The 21,756-nt window shown below is 41.6% G+C and overlaps 1 long non-coding RNA gene across 1 annotated transcript; it reads left to right on the forward strand.

Annotated features, from left to right (window-relative positions):
- Positions 1–5,901: 5,901 nt before the first annotated feature.
- Positions 5,902–20,479, forward strand: LOC135310690 (uncharacterized). Its single transcript, XR_010370778.1, has 3 exons — positions 5,902–5,958; positions 7,270–7,329; positions 20,090–20,479. It is a non-coding gene; the product is annotated as an uncharacterized LOC135310690 (long non-coding RNA).
- The last annotated feature ends 1,277 nt before the right edge of the window (positions 20,480–21,756 follow it).

Raw genomic sequence — 21,756 nt, forward strand, 5'->3', positions numbered from 1 at the left:
ACCCTCTATCTTTGAGAATTATCATGGTGAAAAGGTTAGATGAGAACTTGATAGGTTAAAAAAATGCTGAATATATTAAACATATATAGATTTTGTTTTTGAAAATGTTAGATATTAAATCAGCTTCCAGACTGTCCTGAATTTCTAGCTAGTATGCTGATTGCCGGGGCAGGGCAGGGGTGACCCCATGATAAGAACCAATACCAAAGCTCCGTCTAAAGAATTCAAAGCTGCAAATCAGGCTGAATGCAGAACATGATTCTTAATAAAAAGGAAAATTATAAACTGGAAACATATGTTACTATAGAAATACCATAATCCTATTTTTAGAACAGTTTTTATGGGGTTTTCCTCAGGCTTTCTAGTTTACTTAAGAACAGAGCTGGATTTCTTATTTAAACGGCATAGGTTTCCCCATTTTAATTCACTGTTTTTCTGTTTGACTGTTGCAATTTTTTGCAGGTTTCTAGCATTATTATAATTACAGAAAATAAATAATTCTGACAGATCTTATGAGACATTTCTTTCACGACACCACTGGTGTATTCATGAGAAGAGAAGAAAAACAATGGGGCTTATATTTGAACTGAAGTTGAATTTTTATTACAGAAAATCTTTTTCCATGTCCAAATACAAACCAGTTTGCTGTCTGCTGGTTCTTACCATACTGTTTCCCAGTTAGCAAATGGAAAAGTTAAGAACAAGTGGCACAGAGACTATACAGTTTCTGTACTTTCCCAGAAACATTCTCTTTTCTTCAGTGCTTTGTCTTCATAGTTCTTTCATCTAATTTGTGACTGACTCCTTGTACACTCTGGGTTTTTAGAAATTGCCTAGGTAGCCACAGGTTGAGTTTAACACATCCTTAGAAATATGACTAGCAATTCAGTTGTACTTATTTAGCGTCCAGCTGGTAGCGTGCTCCTCCATGAGTCCCTGAATATTGGCTAAGCAGTCTTTATTCTTATAAATACTTGTGAAGAAATATTGGCTTTTTTAAATGGGATATTATGTAATTTTAATTGAAAAACAAGCAGACAAACAAGGTCTAGAGTAAGTGCTTGAAATGCTTAGGAGTCCCCCTTTTCCATGGGGACTTCAGTGAGTCAACCTTTTCCCAGCAGTGGGATTTCAATTCTGTGTAGGGGAGTTTCTGCAGATTTTCCAGTTTTCAGAAAAGTTTTTCAGAGACACTACTGCTATGGGCTGCAGGCGTTCAAGGCTGACAGATCCTCAGCCTTGCAGCTGTTTGGATGCTGCGTTGGTTTTCATACCCTGCCTCACAACTTAGAGACCTTTAGCACCCATCCATCACAACTATGTTAGGCCAGAGTCATGAACCCCATTTCTCTAGTCTGGAGAGAAGTTAAAGTCAGCATTTTCACACCCTTGTTTCTGTGTTGTATTGGGGCTGCCCTTATCTGGCTGCTCTAACATCTCAGTGCGCATCGGTGACCACATAAAGCTCAGGAGTAATGGGTTAGCTGTGCCTGGATATGCTCTTCTTCCATGCCTGTTCTCCTGGTACTTTAAACCTGAGGTTGTCAAACTGGATTAAACATGGTGTGGGGACATTGGACTGGAAACCCACAAAACTGGGATATCTTCCAACAGCTGTTCTGACAGCTTTACAGATTCGCATTCTCTTTATGCTTTTTAGCTAGAATTAAAGGACATGGACAAAAGCTGGAATACTGGCCTCATGTCTCAATGTCTTCATTACCTTTACAAGAGAGGTGATGTGAAGACACACTAGCAAGAAGTCATTAAGATATCGCCATCATGGGAAATCCCAAGAACCTTGAGTCATGACAGAATGATGAATATACAAGGCTCTGCATAAGACAAAACACTTTAGCACCCATTTGCAAAATTATCTTATCTGAAAATGTTTGAGCATGGTACCATGCCCTGAAAAACTCTCACAACTATCTCTGAAATTGCTAGGGTTAATATAAAGATGGCAGTATGAACTATATCAAACCATCTCCTGTTTTTTATGAACAGTGATAAACTCCTGAGTACTAGTGGAGAACCACCTTTATTAGACAGGACCTGACCAGACTTGCTCTTCTATTGTAGCTCAAGATTAAAGCATTTCTTACCACCACATTTTTTTAACAAATACTCTCTCTGGCTGACTCATAACAGCTGTTAAATAACTAGATATTTAGCTAAAGATGATCCGAACCTATAAAGTTAAACATGTGATATAATAACCAGCTCCTTTATGCATAGCAAACTGCTTCTGTCATCATTTGAACACTTTATGCTGACCTCACTGTCTGCATCTAATTGAACTGATCTGATGCCATAGTTGACAAAAGATGATAACAATGGTGATTAGACATTTCTGATGCATTATGGAGGAGGACAGAGACCACAAAGAAGTACGAGGCATTGCATGGGGGGAGATGGAAATGGTAACGTAATGTTTTTGAAACATCTGAAAGGTTGATTGGAGTTTGTTCCTGAGTGTTTCAACAGCACCACATGCTAAAGTTCACATGCCTTGTTTTTGCTTATTTTCTTTACCCCTCTGATATTTTCTGATAGCCTCTCCCCTCACATGATTGTGCAATGAAGTCACAGCCTTGTTATGGATATAACAGTACATTCACCATTTTTCTTTGCTTTCCTAGAGGTTCTGACTTGTCAGAAACTTGCTAACAGTAATACTAACGAGTGCCTCTGCAGCAGTTCATCCTCCCTAGACCATAGTACCTTGCAAGCATTGGCATTTTCTAGTGGGAGAGGCTGAGACCTAGAGAAGTAAAATGACTTGCCCAAATTCACGTAGGACAGATCCAGTTTTTTTATTCACAGCTATATCACGCAAAGCCTCTATGCCTTTTTCTCACAATGAAGTGACAACATGTGCACATAAAGGCTTTTATTAAAACAAATCTACGTAAAAACTCAGCCAAAAGAAAAAAAGACTTTTTTTTCTCTTGTTGGCAAATGTAAATTTCTTCCTTTTTACATATTCACTTTGTTCAACTTGCCCTGGTCCTGAAGTCCCTTTTAAATAAAACCTTTATAATGATGTTTTAAATGAAATCATCTATCATTGGAATTAAGTCTAGAATTGTGAATTTGTTCCATATGATCAAATTTCATGAAAAATAAAGTACACTGGCAATTTTAAAGATTACAGGCACATTCCTGAAACCTTTTAAAAACATGCTCAGCTTTAAGCTTGTGAAAAGTGCCTTAGGGCTTAAGGTTAATGATGTGAGTAATGTGTAGACTTGGTGCAGATCTGAATTCATAAGATAGTAATTCATACCCAGAAGTGAAAATGCTCGGTTTTGTTCTTCCCACAATAAACACAGGAGCATCTGTGGCTGTGAGCACCAGTGGCTAAAACTTGGATCTCAGCTCCTTCTGTTCTGAGTTACATTTGTATTGTCAGGGAGCCTAAGAGACCTTAGTTGCACTGCACTCTGTGCCAACATGGAATGAAATAACAGCTTTTTTAAAGGCTGATAAAGCACAGCAAGGCAATTATGCAGAAGCAGCTATCACGCTGCTAGTGTGAGACGGGTGATAGTACTTCTCACTGATGTGGTTGCTGATCTCCTCTGAGTGTAAAGGGTAATGAGAGAGAAAGTCTGAAGATATTCACCTGAAAATGAAATAGAGAAAGCTCTGGCACTGTGAACTACTCTGAAGTATCAATCACCTTACTGATACAAAAAAAGAGAAGTAGACACTGGAACATGAAGAACCTTGACAGTGACAAGAAGTCACCTCTATTTGGTTAGAAAGAAGAAGAGGGTAGCAGTGTTGTGGTACAAAGAGTGAGGTTGGCTGAGATGCTAAGAGAGTGATCTTTTGCAGCAGCAAAGAGGAATGGAAAGGGTTGATTTAAGCCCCTGCTTGCCAAAGTCAGGGACGATAATGTTGTGATGGAGGTGTGGGATTTGGAGAGTGGAAGAAATGAACTGTGTCGTTTGGAATGGCCGTATCCTTGAGAAAGAGAAAACATTACACAGCACAGTGCCCAAGATTTATAAAAGCAGACATTGAGACTGTCAATTTAATATTACACACTGAGAGTCAGTGTGGCAGGTAAGCATAAAGAAAGGAAAGTGGGGAAAGCCTTCCAAGACAGAGACATGGCTCAAAACCTTGTTGAACATGAGCCAACAGCCAGCCATACCAAAAGAGATGTGAGAAAGACAGGACAAAACTTCATTTTCGAGAATGAAACTGGCCTGGAGTAGTCTGTGGTTGCCTTGTATCTCTCATGTAGCCTTGTCCTTGTGTAACCTTGAGGGTTAAATAGGAATATCTCTTATAAGATTTAAAAAAAAAAATTCTACAGCCTACTATCAGCTCAAGTAGTGAGTACATATGTCTGCAGTAACCCAATACAGGAACGCAGTGATGACAAGTGGAAGGTGGTCAGTGATGTTTTAACCAGGGAAAGATTAACCTGAATGCTACTGGAAGCAAAACTGCCTAACACAAAATGTGGTCAAAGGAGTAGTGGGGACAGAGAAATGCACCATGTCCCTGTTCACAGGAAGCCATGCAGGCATAGCACTGGAGAGGCTCAAAGGGACACTGCAGCTCTCTGAACTGTTTCCCTGCCTAGCCTCACTTGTTTTAGGTGTGCAGGCAGTTCTTCTGTATGTAAAGCCTGGTTTCTCTCAGGAAAAAGAGCCTAAGCCACCCTGCTTAATAACTGTACTAATTCATCTCTTTGCCCGTTCCTTAATAACCCATTGACCACATCTGAGCTGATGCAGGAAGGTTCAGAGATGTGTGTCATACAGGCAGCAGAGGGAGGCTGATGGTAACACTGCAGAGGGGACTGCAGATACCAGCCATCACTTGCAGTAGTCCAAGTAATGCACTAGGGGCCTCCTGGCCATGCACTGTCCTCTGCCCAGGGAGGGAGCAGGAGCGGGGCTCCCATCAGAACCAGGGTTCTCCCTCCTGGGAGAGGATGGGGTGTGAGGGCAGAGGGCAAAGGGCACATGGCTTCCCACACCACCCAGAACTGGCCATGATTAGCTGTGGTACTCACAGGGCAACTACCCCAAAGTAGCAGTTTTACAGCAAGGCTGAGGATCCCCAGTGGGCTTGGGCTTTGCATCAGGGCTGATATGAAAGGTGCAGTGGCCATGTATGGGGTCTCCAATTAGTCATCAGAAGAAATAAATAGCCCATATAGTATGGTGATCAAAGGCTTCCAAAAGAGAAGGAAGAGTTTTCTCAACAGTCATTAAGTCTTCCCATCTTTTGCCCTCTCCCTCTCCACACCTTCAGGTACTGCCTAGTATTCCTTCTTTAAACAGATCCACATCTCTGTCCCAGACTTAATTCCTGTCATCAGCTTCACTTATCTGCAATTATGATGCTGCTGAAATCACACTCTTAGAGGCATCTAGTAAAATGTAAAAAGTTCTGTTCAAAACAAATTTTACAGCCAGACATGCATCCAGATGGCTTATAAACACAGGCTTGAAAAGAGGAATTTTCCAGCCCATTAGTGCACACACTTTTGCTGTACACAGCAGCTGTGCTGACATCACAAATGCTTGTGCCTTTGGAAGATCCAATGCAGCTAGATTACTGACATCAGAAACACAGGGGTGACTGCCTCAGAGGGCTGAGCCAAGCTCCTCACTGCCCACCACTCATTTGGTTCTTCAGGAGGTGGTGTTTGCCTCTGGTTCCTGCTGTCCCCTTCACCCTCCATTTGGAGAATTCAGCACCCTTCCCCAGATATAAAGCCATGGAAAAACAAATTCCACTTTTTTAAAATTTTAAACATCATTAGGGATCAAATTCACACAGATTTGAGAAGGCAAGACTACCTCTAGTCTCCAGCCTCAAGGCCATGCCCCCTTGCTTTATCACCAAATTTCATTTTGTTCTTGTTTTCCAGCAGACACAAAGGAGCATTATACACTATGGATATACACCTGGTTGTGAGAGAGCCAGGTAAGCAAACAGAGGTAGGAAAAACCTGAGCATGTGCATGAACTCATGAAGGTGAAGTGCTGTAATTGTTCTTCAGAACAGATAAATCTAATACTCATCTACCTTCTCCCTGGAGGACTTTGTCCCAAGAGAGCCAGTAAAATACCAGCAGGCAGCAAGGTGGGGCGCAAATATGTCATGGGCTGAAGAAGCCAGAGGACATCTATGGCTGTGGGGTTTTCAGCAGACAGCAAACCACAGCATGAGCTGCACCCTTGTAGCTTGTACAGGTCCCATAAGAGTTTCCAGGCCCTTTCCTCTGTTAACCTAATGTCAAGAAGGTCCAGTACTGGAGAACAAGAAAAGGAAAGAAATAATCTTCCATTCCTGACTCATGCTTTAGGTTATGCCAGTGGCTGAGAGACACAGCTACTGGGGAATGGGTGGTTTAGGGAGAAAATAGCTGTTGATGTGCCATGTATGATACTGCAAACCAACTGATCATAACATGATTTTTGAACCGATGCATGCAAAGATAACCCCCCACTTACAGATGATTGCTTTGGTTTGTATGCATTGACACACGCACACGTATATGCTGATGTGTGTAAACCAGGCCATCAGGTACTCTTAGGAGGACTATGGAGCAAACTTCCTGAACAAGTGAAGGTGTATATTTTGGGCTTTGCTCCTGTCACCATCCCTACTTATCTATACATCATGCTATTGGTATCATTCACTCCAAAGTAGCCCTAACACTTCCTCTGAACTGGAACTATATGTATCTGCAGAATAAGTAGGATATAGAATTTAAGTTGGTTCCAGTTACTAAATCTAATCCAGCTGATAAATACAATTACTGATGCTTTCAATTTATGATATACAATGGTGATGAACTGCTGCAGAAAGATCACAGAAGTTTAGACATACATGGAACAACACACTTGGCAAATGTCCAGTCATGTATTGGGTTTGACATGATGTATGTTTTGTAAAGTAAGAGGAGACTGTCTAATTCTTTCAATATTCAAGAAAGAAACTCAATATTACCAATTCACAGACCCTTAGCCATTTCAATTTGAAAATAACCTTCTTATAAATCAAAATGTCCTTACTGCTGTTTTTAAATACTTTGGCTTATCTTCTCTTTACGGTATGCGCTAGTCTTTTTTGCTACTCCAGGAGCGCCAGGCACCCCTGAGGTTGATGAATTGCTGGGAGGAAGTAGATATGGCCGTGGTATTGCTGTGCCCTGGCAGTGCTTGGCTGGGTGACTGGGATGTCCCTGGGAAATATGGACATGGAGAAGTGAAGCCACCCTCTGTTTTGCAGTGGCTGATCATAATGCCAAGCCTCCTTTCCCTCAATGTAGCAGACACAGCTTGGATACAGGTGAGGAGCCATGCCTTTTCTTAAGGGTGCTGGGGTTCATGATAATCACTAGATAAGTTCTGAGCATGCAAATATACTTGCAAGATGAAACAGTAATTACACCTAAAATGTTTGTGGTTTGATTCACCTTTTAAATCTGTCTATCCAGCTCCAGGTGGCTCAGAATCTTTCTCATTTTTTTTTCCTTTTTTCTAGTTACTTTTTTTTATCTAGTTACTTAGAATTAATTGGTAAATTGGTAAATTTAACATGCCATAAAGCAAAACAGTAGGTCCATCCCTGGTATTCACAGCACACCTTCTTTTCTTAGTCTTTTTGATTCATAATTTTTTCCCTTTTTTTCAGATTGATGGGTTAACATCTCCCTTTTTTACATCACCTGGGGCATTTTGGAAAGGCAGACCTTGTTTACAAACCATCTGCCTACTCTGGTGTGTTGAAATGTCACTGTGCATGCTGACACAGTAAAGGGGATAAAATTTACAGGTGCCTCTAGGGATTGGTGGACAAGGGACAGGCAGAAGCCTTTACACAACTTGCCCTGGAGGAGCTCTGGTGGCAGGGAGACAGGAGAATGCAGAGGTATTATCCAGCAAGAAAAGAGACTATGACTATTCAGATCTATATAATGATGTTTAATGATGCAGTGTGATAGTTAATACAATTGTGATATAAAAATATAATAATGCAAGCATGACAGTAGTGGTTACAGTTATCGTTTAGCAGTATTCAACTGTAAGACAATGGTAACTATCATGACAGCAGTGGATAGCTACAAAGAGCTTAGCAGCATGCAGTCATGGAAGAGTTAGGAGTACACTGCTATGGTTATGATGGCTGCTCCCAAATCCCTGGATTCTCTAGGTGCTACAAGGTCTGCAAGACACTGCTTTTGTCCCAGAGCATCCACATTGATGGCACAGGGGCTCAGGGTGTTGTATGTGGCCAGGGTGATCTGGAAAAGAGAACAACCACCATAGCAGCTGATGCTCATGACCCAGTATCATCTATTCTGGGCCTCTTCTGCTGACCCCACTCTTGTCACCCTTGGGTTGTCCATTTAGCTGCTTAGGACACCATGACCTATGGCTCTCTGGGCTTCACTTCGTCCATTTTCTGGACAGATTCACCATTAATGAGTCACTTGCTGAGCCAATCCAAAAGTGACCAGTCACAGCATCCTCCTATTACTGTGTCTTCATCCTACAGCTCTTCTCCAGGAGAGTCTGTTCCCTGAAACCAGCTCAGAGGTGACCACTGTTTTCATCATTGCCCTAGGCATCCTAACCATGTCATTATTGCACTTTTTGTCCTAATTTCTACAAATCAGGTTAAATGAGCATGACGCTAAACCTCTTCATGATGATGCATGTCAGCAATTTCATTTTGTTCTCACAATATACTAAGGCTATACTAACTACAGGTTGAGCCAATGGTACATTAGTATTTTAGTCTTTCACCATAGACAGTGCTAAACCTGTTTGTATTGAAATATGGGAGAAGTTACATTAAAGCCTTACTGTGGCTTAGTGGCCCCCTCTTCCCTGCTTTGGACTGAAACCCCTTCAGCCACTGTGATTCATCTTACAAATTCATTCAACAGTTGTTCCTTTGCTTTGGTTCTTCGCCCGTATCATTTACAATTTACAAAATACAAAGCTCCCTGGCTGAACAAGGAGCTTTTGCTGGGACTCAGGAAAAAAAGGACAGTTTACCACTTTTGGAGGTAAACTCAAGAAGAGCACAGGGATCTCTTTAGGTCTTGCAGAGAGAAAATTAGAAAAGCAGAAGCCCAGCTAGAGTTCAATCTGGCCACTGTTGTAAGGGATAACAAAAACTGTTTTTACAAATAGATTAACAACAAAAAGAGAGCCAAGGAGAATCTCCACCCTTTATTGGATGGGGGTGGGGATAACATTGCCACCAAGGGTAAGGAAAAGGCTGAGGAAATGGCCTCAAGCTGCATCAGAGGATGTTTAAATTGGATATTAGGAAAAAATTCTTTACTGAAAGAGTGGTCAGGCATTGGCACAGGCTGCCCGGAGAGGTGGTCGAGTCACCATCCCTGGAGGTGTTCAAAAAACATGTAGACGTGGCACTTCTGGACATGGTTTAGGAGGCATGGTGGTGTTGGGTTGGTGGTTGGACTTGATGACCTTAAAGGTCTTGTCCAACCTTAATGATTCTATGTTTCTATGATTCTATTGCTTTATGTGCTATATGACATAGCATGGACTATTTTAAGTGGGCTGAGTTTCTTCTTTCCTAAGTATTGATAACAAATCGGACACAGAACTGATCTTCCCTAAGTGGTAGCCACAGAATTTTGCAGTCTGTACTAGTTTCTTCACAACAACGTGGTTTTGTCCCATTACATCTACCATCAAATGCTGAGGATTATTTTTGAGGTGTGAAGGAAGAAGAGGGTTAGTCTTGTGCCTTTTTGGGAAAATATACTTTGAATTAATTTTGTTACAGAGTGTTACCCCCATCATATGACTTATAAAGCACTCAAAACAGCTCTGGGAGGTTTTCAAATTAGCCTCAATATTTGCATGTGCAAATTCATCAGCCAAGGCTGGAAGTATGGAAAAGATGACTAAGTAGGTTGCCTCTGCCCTAATGTATGCCCTGTACAGAGTTGGGCACATATCCAAGCCACTCATTTGTTCTTGCTGCTGTTTTGCAAGCTAACAGCATATTTGCTATAAATTGCCATCAGTTGGGATTTGCTGAGTTGTGGCTAAGCAGGGCCAAACGTCTACAAGAGAGTCATGATTCATCAGCTTGGTTTTGTTATGACACAAGGCAGTTACTACTGAAGGTTGCAGGAAGGAGGGGTCAGGATCCAGGACCTCCATCCCCTCAGGACACAGTTGATTGAATTCAATGGTGGTTATCTTCCCCCTCACTCTACCTGAACCCAGTGAGGTCCATGGGACTTCAAGCCTGATTTCACCTACTTTTAGGTGGTGTTTTGTATGCACTTATTTATGCTATGTTATGCTATGCCTAACAACAAAAGTATAAACTCATCTGAATACCTCCCAGATGGTGTTACTTGGAGACAACACTTGAGCGACTAGTTTTCTGTACGTGATCTTCCAGCATTCAGATATTACTTTTCTTGTTCTTCCCAGTCTCTGGAAATTAATATATTTCAAAATTTTAGTCAGTAATGATCCCTGTGTGAAGCTAAATATAATTTCTAGGAGAGTAACTGCATATTTGGTACCTACTAAAATATATGGCATATATTGTATCTAATACATAATTTCCTACATGTATGTCTATAAAGATGTTTGGGGTTTTTTCCCTCCCTAGTATTTCTAATGAAACTGAAGGATAATAAACTGAAAGTTTTCCCCAGAATTAACTGCTTCCTCCTCCCCCTCTCCCCCCACCACGCTACTTCACCCACATCCACCCCCACCCCCCCATTTCTCCAGAAACTGGAAATTGCATGTTTGGCCTAATGCAGAAGCTATAATTTAGCTGCCCCTTAGCTCCCATCACCTCTGAGCCGTGTTCCCAGGGGCCCTACAGCTTGTGTGACTGCCTCCCTCTGCTGCCTTTTGCAGCTGTTTTTTGAGTAAGATTATCTCTCTTACCCCTTATCACAAAAACTTTCCATAGAAAGTTGAATCTAAAAAAATTGGGTTAAAAAATCATCAAATGAAAAATAAATTTGGTAGAAAAAAGGTCAGCCATCTTAACATACAGAAGAGTAGGAAATTAAGCTTATCCTGAAATATTTTCTTGATTAGATTTTGAACTGCACACAGGCTTCAAACAGCTATTAGTTTAATAAGGTGCCTTTGAAGGAAATAGCCAATCTTTTCAAAAATAAGGGATTTGAGGTGTTTTTTTTCTTTTCAGTTATACAGTATCGTAACGTAACTATGTTTTATTTACACTTTTGTGGAAATGTCCCCCTGCGATAATAATTTCTTCTTGGGAACACTTGCAATTCCATAGTGTTAAGTACCTACATTAATAGATGGGTATGTATTCAATTTGCATAGGTCATTAGCAGGTAATTAATCATTTGCAGGCGCTTACTGCTAATTTAGTGATTAAATTTTACACCAGTATTACCAGAATGAGCTGTCACGCAACATTGGTCACTTTTTCACATTACTTTGGCAGTAAAGGAAGTGGAACTTCTGGGAACTTTAGAAAATGCAAAGCTGTATTAGTGGTGGTGGCAGCTCAAATTCTCTAGCATGCATTTTCATAACTGCTCTTCTCCTAGAAGGCACCATTTTGTTTTGGTGCCTCAGAGATGAGATGAGCATTTTAATGCACTGGCTCTTCAATCTGAATTGAAGAGTTTTTAAAAAACTGGGGTTTTTAAAAAGGCTTTCTACCAGTGCTTTATCCAGTCATTTACCAGACTTAATAACCTGACATCCAAGTATACCACCTCTGTCCCCTTTTACCAATTTGTCTCCAACAATAGTTTCAACATTTCAATCATGTAAGTCCTGCTAACAAATCTCAGTAGTAACAACCATATATCTGTGTGATGAATGAAGACTTCAAATTCCTTCACATTTTCTTGAGCTTTAGGCATTAATGCAGAGGTAACTTATATTAACTGCACATTTTTCTTGTGTTAGTTTTGCAGTTCAATTATGATGATATTCTTACTTTTCCTTCACATATCTTAAGCTCCAATGATGCAATGAAATATTTGCTGACTGAAAAAGCCCTTCCCAAGTTGAACACAAAAGTGATCAGAGTACCACTTGGTAATTATTAGGTTAATGGTTTAAGTAATGTTTTTCAGATACGTAAGACCATATATTAACTGATGTGAAGTGTTCTTTCTCATGTGGGTAGTTTATCCATGGGTAATAATTCATATTTAAAAGTAGCATGACACGCTCTTCATGCCATAAAACGATTATGTTCTTCCTATGTGTAAGCAGGATTTCAACAGGTGATCCTGTGTAATACACTGTTGCTTTTTTCTGCAGGTTCCTGTTATACAATACCAGTTCTTTAGGGCTGTTAAAAGAATGCAAATATATTCTATAAAAAATCAAAAGGTATGGATCAGCCTACTTTAAGTAAAAGACAGGGTAGGTCAGCAAAGGAGGCTGTACAATACCACTGTCATTGTACTAGTTCCTTAAAGACATATTTTTCAATTGTAAAGCATGCTGCCAGTTACTGATTCCCCACCAGTGTATAAGGGTACTAACTACATGTGCAGTACTCATCAAACTTCCTGCTCTGCATCAGCTACACCTATTTCATCAGGAGTTTCCCAGTGAAATCTGAAGAAAGAATCTGTGAAATTATGCAATCAATAATAATTTTTTCTAATCAGCCTGAAAGGAGAGAAAACAAGCATATACTGTTAGACCTGAGGTGTTGGTGTTTTTCACCCTGTGTTTTGGTAATCAAAGCAAATGCTCAGAGCAATAAAACATTATGTGATACATGAGTACTGCTAAGCTCTATCACCCACCCCCCCCCCTTCAGAACAGTGTTTTCAAGTTATTCAGGAAGTTAATTTAAACATTTCTAAGCACAAGAACAGATACAACTGACTCATTTTACAGGTTTCGTTTTAGAGTTTATTTGCCCACCTGTGAATGCAACGTTATCAATGGGCCTAAGACCTTTAAAGTCCTATTGACATGCATGCCAAGCCTAACAGAGTCAGCAGCCTACTGCTATGGCAATATGTCACGATTCTGTTTTGGGAGACCTTATACTGGGATGAGAAGTTATTGGCCTCATTGCTAGAAGTAGTGGTTGACTAAGTAGAGCTGACTTTGTAGTAGGGTCCTTGTCTGCTTGACAATGAACTTCCAGTTGCCAAAACATTTCACATGTGCATCATCATACTCTTCCACTAACCCAGCGGTACTCAAACTACCAACATAAAGACATGAAAAGATCTCTCTGCCACTCTCTGGAGTACTGTATTTCAGTAAAGAACACCATTACTTTTGTAAAGTGAAAGAGGATTTTTCAAATGTCTTCATCCTTGGCCCACTTTGTCTGACACAGGGATCAGCCTAATATAAAAGTAAACTGATTTCATTGCAAAGCAGATAAATGAACAGAAGTAGGAACCTCCCCATTTCCTGAGGCACACATAGTTAAATTTGGCCATGGTGGCCACCCATGGTGCCTACCCCCATTCAATTTGTTTGCTATCACATTTCAGTGTGGACACCAAATCCTTCATCTAGTTGACAAGTGGGCATTGAATGCTTGGTTCTCAAATAGCTGTGAATGGTATTCATCAAAGGCACCAGACTTTAAGTTCAACATTTTATACTCTTTGGAGGAGGAGCGGTGGTGGTTATATATAGGGGTTTTTCTCCAGTTTTGCACAAATATATATTGCTTGAACAGGCGCTGTTTGATTAAGCATGTAACTTTGAGTGCTGAAGCTAACATGACTACTTCCATGCTTAAAGATCAATCTGGATTTAATACTCATGCTGACTCAGTCATATAAAACAATCATCTGGACAAGTGAGCAAAAGATAGTTTTAATCCCATGCTTGTTTCCACTTGTATTTCAAAATCCTTGACAAGTACCAAGTATTTCAGAAAAAAACTAACACCTAACACATCTGATCTGAATCTTCTGGGTGCTTATAATTTCAGATATTTCATAAAAAGAATGATTTTTACAGTGGCTAGGCTTGAAGAAGAGTAATGTAAGGCACGTGTGCAATTATAAGCTGCACAAGAGGTCAATGAAGAAATTATTTAGCTTTTAATCTGAAGTAATATTCTCATCCACTGCTTGTGATACCAAATTAAAGGCACTCACAAATAATGCTGATTGCTTTCAGTAATACGGCATGCTACTAATGGATGCTTAGCAAATGAGGTGTGTTGAGCTCAGTGCCAAAAGATTGGGAAGACGAAATACTTTAGGATTTTTTTTTAATAAAATTTAAAGCAACTTTGTCTTTGTTTTCTACTTTGAAGATGGCAGATTCTTTGGACCAAAGTACTCCCAACTTACAGAAATTATTAAGATTTGGAGAAGCAGATCCTGAATTATTTTGCTAACCATTCCTCTTGTAAAAAGTTTTTCTTGAATGTTAAATATCTCCAGTTTAAAGGCAAAAGAGTGTGGTTCTTTACACTAGCTTTCCCTTCTACAAGCAGTTGATGGACTGTGTTCAAAAAGCTTCATGTAATATTGTTGCTCTTTGCCCACACAAATCTAGTCTGTTATTAAGAAGGGTCTCTCTGTCTCCATTATAAATGCATGAGATAAAATTACGTACTAAAATAGACTGAAGCATCTTTACCACAAGTCTTTACCATGGCATTTACACTGTATTTATGTGGACAGAAACCTTTAAGTTCTTTATAACACCTACTTTCCTTAATGCATCATTTCATTCTTTGCATATGTGAACTGAGCTGCAAATGTTAATAGTCTAATCATGCTTCATAAATGAATGGTAGTTACTTGCCATATTCATTTGAATAGATGAAAAATTATTATATTTATTAGGAGGATTTGGGGTTTGTGTCTGTTTGATACATTATCATTCTAGCATTAGGAATACAGTCACATTGGCATTACTAAGCAGTAATTAAATGTGAAATTCATTTGATGTCTGCTAATGCTGGATGATTGTATGTTTTATTTTGCAAAACCCCAAACAAGACTAACTTCCTTACAGCTATCCACCAGCTAGAGTTGTGTTAGGCAACCTCCTCTCTTTAAAAATCTTAGATTTAGTTAACGGGTAACTTGTGAGCTTAGGTTGATATTGTTCTATGTTATAAACTGTCATTTTGGCCAAAAATTGCCTTCGAATTTGCCTGGAATGTTGTCATCTTCCATGTCTAACATGAGCCGTTCCCTAGAATCACAGTTTGGAAAAGACCTCAGGGATCATCTACTCCAACCTTTCTAGGAAGAACAGAGTCTAGACAAGAGGGCCCAGCACCCTGTCCAGACGACTCTTGAAGGTGTCCAACGTGGCCGAGTCAACCGCTTCCCTGGGGAGATTATTCCAATGGTGACTGTCCTCACTGTGAAAAATTTCCCTCTGGTGTCCAATCGGAATCTCCCCAAGAGCAACTTGTGTCCATTCCCCCTTGTCCTCTCCATGTGACTCCGTGTAAAAAGGGAGCCTCCATCTTCTTTGTAGCTGCCCCTTAAGTACTGGTACGTGGTGATGAGATCCCCTCTGAGCCTCCTTTTCTCAAGGCTGAACAAACCCAGTTCTGCCAGCCTATCCTTGTATGGCAACTTCCCAATCCTTTGATGACCTTGGTGGCCCTTCTCTGGACCCCTTCCAGCCTGTCCACATCCTTTTTGTATAGCGGGGACCAGAACTGTACACAGGACTCCAGGTGTGGCCTGACAAGCGCTGAGTAGAGCGGGATAATGACTTCTTTATCTCTGCTGGTGATGCCCTTTTTGATGCAACCCAGCACCCTGTTGGCCGCCTTGGCCACAGCAGCACAGTGTTCGCTCATGTTGAGCTTTCTGTCCACCAGCACCCCCAGGTCCCTTTCCACAGCGCTGCTCTCCAGCCAGGTGGATCCCAGCCTGTGCTGCATTCCCAGATCATGTTTTCTCAGGTGCAAAACCTTACACTTGTCCTTGTTGAACTTCATCAGGTTCTTGCTGGCCCACTCTTCCAACCTGTCCAGATCTCCCTGCAGAGCAGCTCTCCCTTCTGGAGTGTCTACTTCCCCACTCAACTCAGTGTCATCAGCAAACTTCATCAGGCTACGCTTGATCCCATTATCCAGATCACTCATGAAAAGAATGAATAACTTTGGGCTGAATGTCAATCCCTGGGGGGCCCCACTTGTGACAGGTTACCAGTTTGAGAAAGAGCTATTTACCACCACCCTTTGGGTGCGGCCTGTCAGCCAGTTCCCCACCCACTGCACAGACCACTTGTCTAGGCCATAATGCATTCATTTCTCCAGGACGAGGCCATGGGGAACCATATAAAAAGCCTTGGAGAAGTCCAGGTAGACAATGTCCACTGCCTTCCCCGTGTCAACCAGGCAAGTCACTGTGTCATAGAAGGCCACCAGGTTTGTCAAGCATGATCTGCCTTTAGTGAAGCCATGTTGGCTTTTCCCAATCACGTGCTTCATTTGACTTGTGATGGCCCCCAGGAGGATTCATTCCATAACTTTCCCAGGGATTGAAGTAAGGCTGATGGGCCTACAGTTACCCAGATCCTCCCTCGAGCCTTTCTTGTAGATAGGGGTAACATTTGCCTTCCTCCAGTCCTCTGGGGCATCCCCCATTCTCCACAACTTCTTGGAGATTATGGAGAGTGGTCTTGCAATGATGTCAGCCAGCTCTCTCAACACCCTCGGGTGGATGTCATCAGGGCCCATTGATTTGTAGGTGTCAAGCTCCTGTAATAGTTCACATACTAACTCTTCCTTCACTGATAGTGGGTTTATGATTGGATCAACTGGGAATTTCATTCCCAAAGCCAACAGTGTTGGTAAAGACAGAGGTGAAGAAAGTGTTGAGGACCTCTGCCTTTTCAGCATCGTTGGTGACTGACTTTCCTATTCTGTTTAACAGTGGGCCTGTGTTTTCCTTCTGTTTCTGCTTGTGCTTGACATACCTGAAGAATCCTTTCTTGTTATTTTTCATGTCTACAGCCAGTTTCAGTTCAAGCTGGGCTTTTGCTTTTCTAACTGCATCTCTGCACGCTCTGGCAATGCCTTTTGTGATGGTTTTGGCTGAGAAGGGGTTAATTCTCCTCACTGTGGAGGTTGGCTACCTTTCCAGCTTCCTGAGCTCTGCCACGTGGCGGGGGGCTGGGAGGGGCAGGGCCATGGCGGGGGCGGCTGACCCCGACTGGCCAATGGCAGGTTCATTCCATACCACGTGACACCATGACCAGTATATTAAGGGGGGCAGTTGCAGATCGGGGGCAGCATGGCGTTGGGTAGGTGGGCGGTGAGCGGCTGCATCACGTGTGGTTTGTTTCCCTCCCCTCGCCCCCCTTACCCTCCCTTACCCCCCCACCCCCCCATCCCAGGTTTTGCATCTCTCGTTCTTCTCCTTTACATTGCATTTCTGTTGTTGTTTCTTTTAATTTTCATTATTAAACTGTTCTTATCCCAACCCACGAGAGTCACCCTTCTGATTCTCTCCCCCACCTACTGGTGGGGGAGTGAGTGAGCGGCTGTGTGGGGCTGAGCTGCCGGCTAATCCATGACACCCTTGTAGCTTGCAATGGATAATCCTCCACTTCTCCATCTCTGGTGCGCTTCCCTTTTGGATTTGAGTAGACCCAGGGGTTCATGGTTGAGCCACGGGGGCCTCTTGCTCTGCTTACTTCCCTTTCCTTTATAGGGGATAAACTGGTTTTGTGCTTCCAAGAGAGAGTTCTTGAAGAACTCCCAGCACTCACTAGCTGGAAGCATCCCATTGAATCCCTCCCAACTGAGTTCTGAGTGAGCTGAAGTTTGCTCTTCTAACAGTCTAGAACCCTTGTCTTAGAAGTGACCTTCCACATGCTCAGTAGGATCCCGAACTCCACAATATTGTGATCACTGCAGCCAAGACTGTCACTAACCAACATATTACAAAGCAGGTTTTCTCAGTTTGTGAATAGCAAGTTCAGCAGTGCCTCACTCCTGGTTAGCACATCTAGCATTTGTATGAAGAAATAGTCCTCTATGCATTCCAGGAACTTGGTGGATCATAGAATCATAGAATCATTAAGGTTGGAAAAGACCCTTAAGGTCACCAAGTCCAACTACTAACCTATCACTGCCAAGTCCACCACTAAATCATATCCTCAAGCACCACGTCTACCCTTCTTTTAAATACCTCCAGGGATGGAGACTCAACCACTTCCCTGGGCAGCCTGTTCCGATATTTGACAACCCTTTGGTGAAGAAGTTTTTTTTAATATCCAACCTAAATTTCCCCTGGCACAGCTTGAGGCCGTTTCCTCTCGTCCTATCACTTGTTACTAGGGAGAAGAGACCGACCCATGCCTCGCTACAACCTCCTTTCAGGTAGTTGTAGAGAGCGATAAGGGCTCCCCTCAGCTTCCTCATTCCAGACTAAATAACCCCAGTTCCCTCAACTGCTCCTCATAAGACCGGCTCTCTAGACCCTTCACCAGCTTCATTGTCCTTCTCTGGACACGATCCAGCACCTCAATGTCCTCCTTGTAGTGAGGGGCCCAAAACTGAACACAGTATTCGAAGTGCAGCCTCACCAGTGCCAAGCACAGGGGCACGATCACTGCCCTGCTCCCACTGGTCGCACTATTCCTGATACAACCAGGATGCCATTGGCCTTCTTGGCTGCCTGAGCACACTGCTGGCTCATGTTCAGCCGGCTGTCAGCCAGCACCCCCAGGTGATTTTCCTCCAGGCAGCTCTCCAGCCACTCCTCCCCAAGCCTGTAGCGTTGCATGGGGTGGTTGTGACCGAGGTGCAGGATGCGGCACTTACCCTTGTTGAATCTCATACTGTTGGCTCCGGCCCAATGACCCAGCCTGTCCAGGTCCCTCTGTAGGGCCTTCCTGCCCTCCAGCAGATCAACACTTCCACCCAGCTTGGTGTCACCTGCAGACTTACTGAGGGTGCACTCAATCCCCCCATCCAGATCATTGATAAAGATATTGAACAGGACCAGCCCCAACACTGAGCGCTGGAGAACACCACTCGTGACCGGCCGCCAACTGGATTTGACTCCATTCACCACCACTCTCCGGGCTCGGCCACCCAGCCAGTTTTTAATCCAGCGCAGAGTGCACGTGTCCATGCGAGTTGCCGTATTGTTCTCCCAGCAGATGTCTGGGTAGTTGAAGTCACCCATAAGGACCAGGTTCTGTTGGCCAGAAGCTTGAAGAGTCGCTCTAATGTAGAGCAAAATAAAAATTATTGAGTTTATTCTTCATATAATAATAAGAGAGACATTTGACACTTTTTAAAACTCCTTCTGTAACAAATATCTTGACTAGAGAAAGCCTCATTCTTAACTGTTAAGCAAAGACCTTATCCCTTGGATTATTTTTTTTTTTAAAGTCTGACAAGTAATTACCTGGGTCTTGGATGAAAGAAAAAAACCCACTGAAATAAAATAAAATTCAATATATGAGTCAATTTCCTTTTAAGGAACAATTTTCCTTAAAAAAGTTTTCCTTAAAAAGTTTTCCTTAAGAAGAGTGCTTCTGCTTATGCACAAAGTAACATGTTGTTATGCACATTTATGAATAATAATTATTTCCTACATTTTACAAACTTTTATCAGCAAATACTAATAATCAGCCAAGTGACAGCTACACATTCTGTTTAGGATGATATTGTGATATTGCAGTATAGCTGAGAGCTGTTTGGAGAGACAGCATATTTAAATGGGATGTCAACTCCATTTCTTCAGCCTAGTCAGAAAAGGTGTTTTGTAAGAAGCATTCCTACAAGAAGCATTTCCCGGGCTGGAAAGGCCAGTCAAATGACACCAGGTAAGTTTCCTGAAAGCTTATCAGGCAGTGAGTTGTTTATTTAGACTCAATATGACCAAATATCAACACAGTATTAACGCAAAATGATGAAGTTACAGGAACTCATTCCAGTGAACAATCCAAACTAAAACTTATTCCAGTACATAATTTCTTGGAGAAAGCTTGCTGCACATATGTATTTACCACTCTACTGGAAGTAGATTAAGGCACAGTGACATCAAGTAATTACAAGAAGATGTGGTTTTTTTCTGAGTTTCTTGAGCTTGTACTTTTTTTTTATTTTTTTCCAGAAACCTCAAAATAAAGGTGGAAAAAATCATCAGGCAAGTTGGAAGGACAGAATGACACGGGCAAAACAGAAGCCTAGAAACAAAGGAGATTGAGAAGAATACAGGAATATATGATCTAAGCTTTACAATGAAAGAGAAAAAAAGAAGTACAAACAGGAATAAAATGTGCTATTAAAAAAAAAAGTTATGTGGTAAATCTGCACTCCTTGTGCCCAAGGATACATTTTTGATCCAAGTGCCTCTTAGATTGTGATTTAAATCAACACGAAATGAGATTTCCAGACTTTCTATTTCCTTTCATGTTGTCCAGTCATCACATCCTGCAGAGATGAAAAAGATTACCACACTTGAAAAAGGGTAAAGAGAATTCAGACTCGAAGCATCTCCCTAAAACTGAGCCTGACCCAACAGGTTAATCCTCTCAAAGCAGTTATTCCTATTTTTAATGATGAGCGTGCATGTACTACTGCTGACTTCAGCTTACTGTGTTTTAATTCAATTGCACACTTATAGGTAAATTTAAAAAATATGTTTTGGTACCCAGTTGCTTCTTTGGCCAGAATGTAACTAACTAACTAAAAAAAAAAGTAGCCATCTGAGTAGCAGAAACACTGAAGCCTGGTTTCCAGTACATTCCAGAGGATTTTCTGTTTAACAATAAAAGGACAGGTTTTTAGCTTTTTCTTTTGGAAGGAGAGGTGGGAAAGAAGGGATTATTTACTGGCTCCCCCTCTTTTGCCCAGCCACATGTTTTCACATCTCCTAAAAGGAACCAGTGCCTGAAAATTCTCTCCCTCTTGGACTGGATTGACATTGGAGAGTAATGTCAAAAGTTAATGGGAGGGGTGAGAAAAGAGGGTGCAGATACACACAGAGGCAGAATGGTCAAATAAGTCCGGTTCTCCCCAAGAAAATACTCTTAAATAACTATGTGAAGCTTAAGCATTACTTTATATTTTTCTATCCTCATCTGTCTCCTTGTTCTTGTTTGTAGAGGAATGCAAAGGCCAAAAGCTATTAAATGGCCATATTTGCCTATAAGATTCACAAGCTTAGAATCATAGAATCATTATGATATCCCTAAGAAAATGGAATTTTCGGGACTGTCCGCTAAAGACATAAGAATGAACTATGTGAGCCTGGCAAAACAGAAGTTGAGGGCCAGAGACAGAGACGGAGAGATAGAGAAACACTTGTTTTACGACTATATCCTTGAGGAGAGCTGAGAGACTGATCAAAGCAAACATCCCATCTCAGAAGCCGCTGCGAACGGGGTGATAAAGCGTGTAGTCAAGGAGAACAAGTCATTGGGATATAGATAAAAACTAAAACAAAGTGCACGTTAGGGGAACTATCCTCATTATAATACTAAAAATCAGGGCCATGGGCCAGGAACTGCCCCGCCTCTAATTTAAAAAGTGAGCTGTACCTTTATATCAAAGTGAGAAAGAAATGAACCAATTATTAGCTGAGGTGTGTGAATAATAGCTGTGACTGACACATTTAGCTATATAAATGCTTTGTAGTTTCTCAGTGTGGTGTGCTAGCTTTGTGGGCTACCACCTAGCACCAATCTTTTCACAAAAATGACTTGAATAAAATACTTCTGCTCTGTGTGTAGTTTGGCATTTTGCACACCAGGTAAACGAACCCGCTTTTTGGCATAA

This window comes from Phalacrocorax carbo, chromosome Z (assembly GCF_963921805.1).
Source record: "Phalacrocorax carbo chromosome Z, bPhaCar2.1, whole genome shotgun sequence".
Lineage (NCBI taxonomy): Eukaryota > Metazoa > Chordata > Aves > Suliformes > Phalacrocoracidae > Phalacrocorax > Phalacrocorax carbo.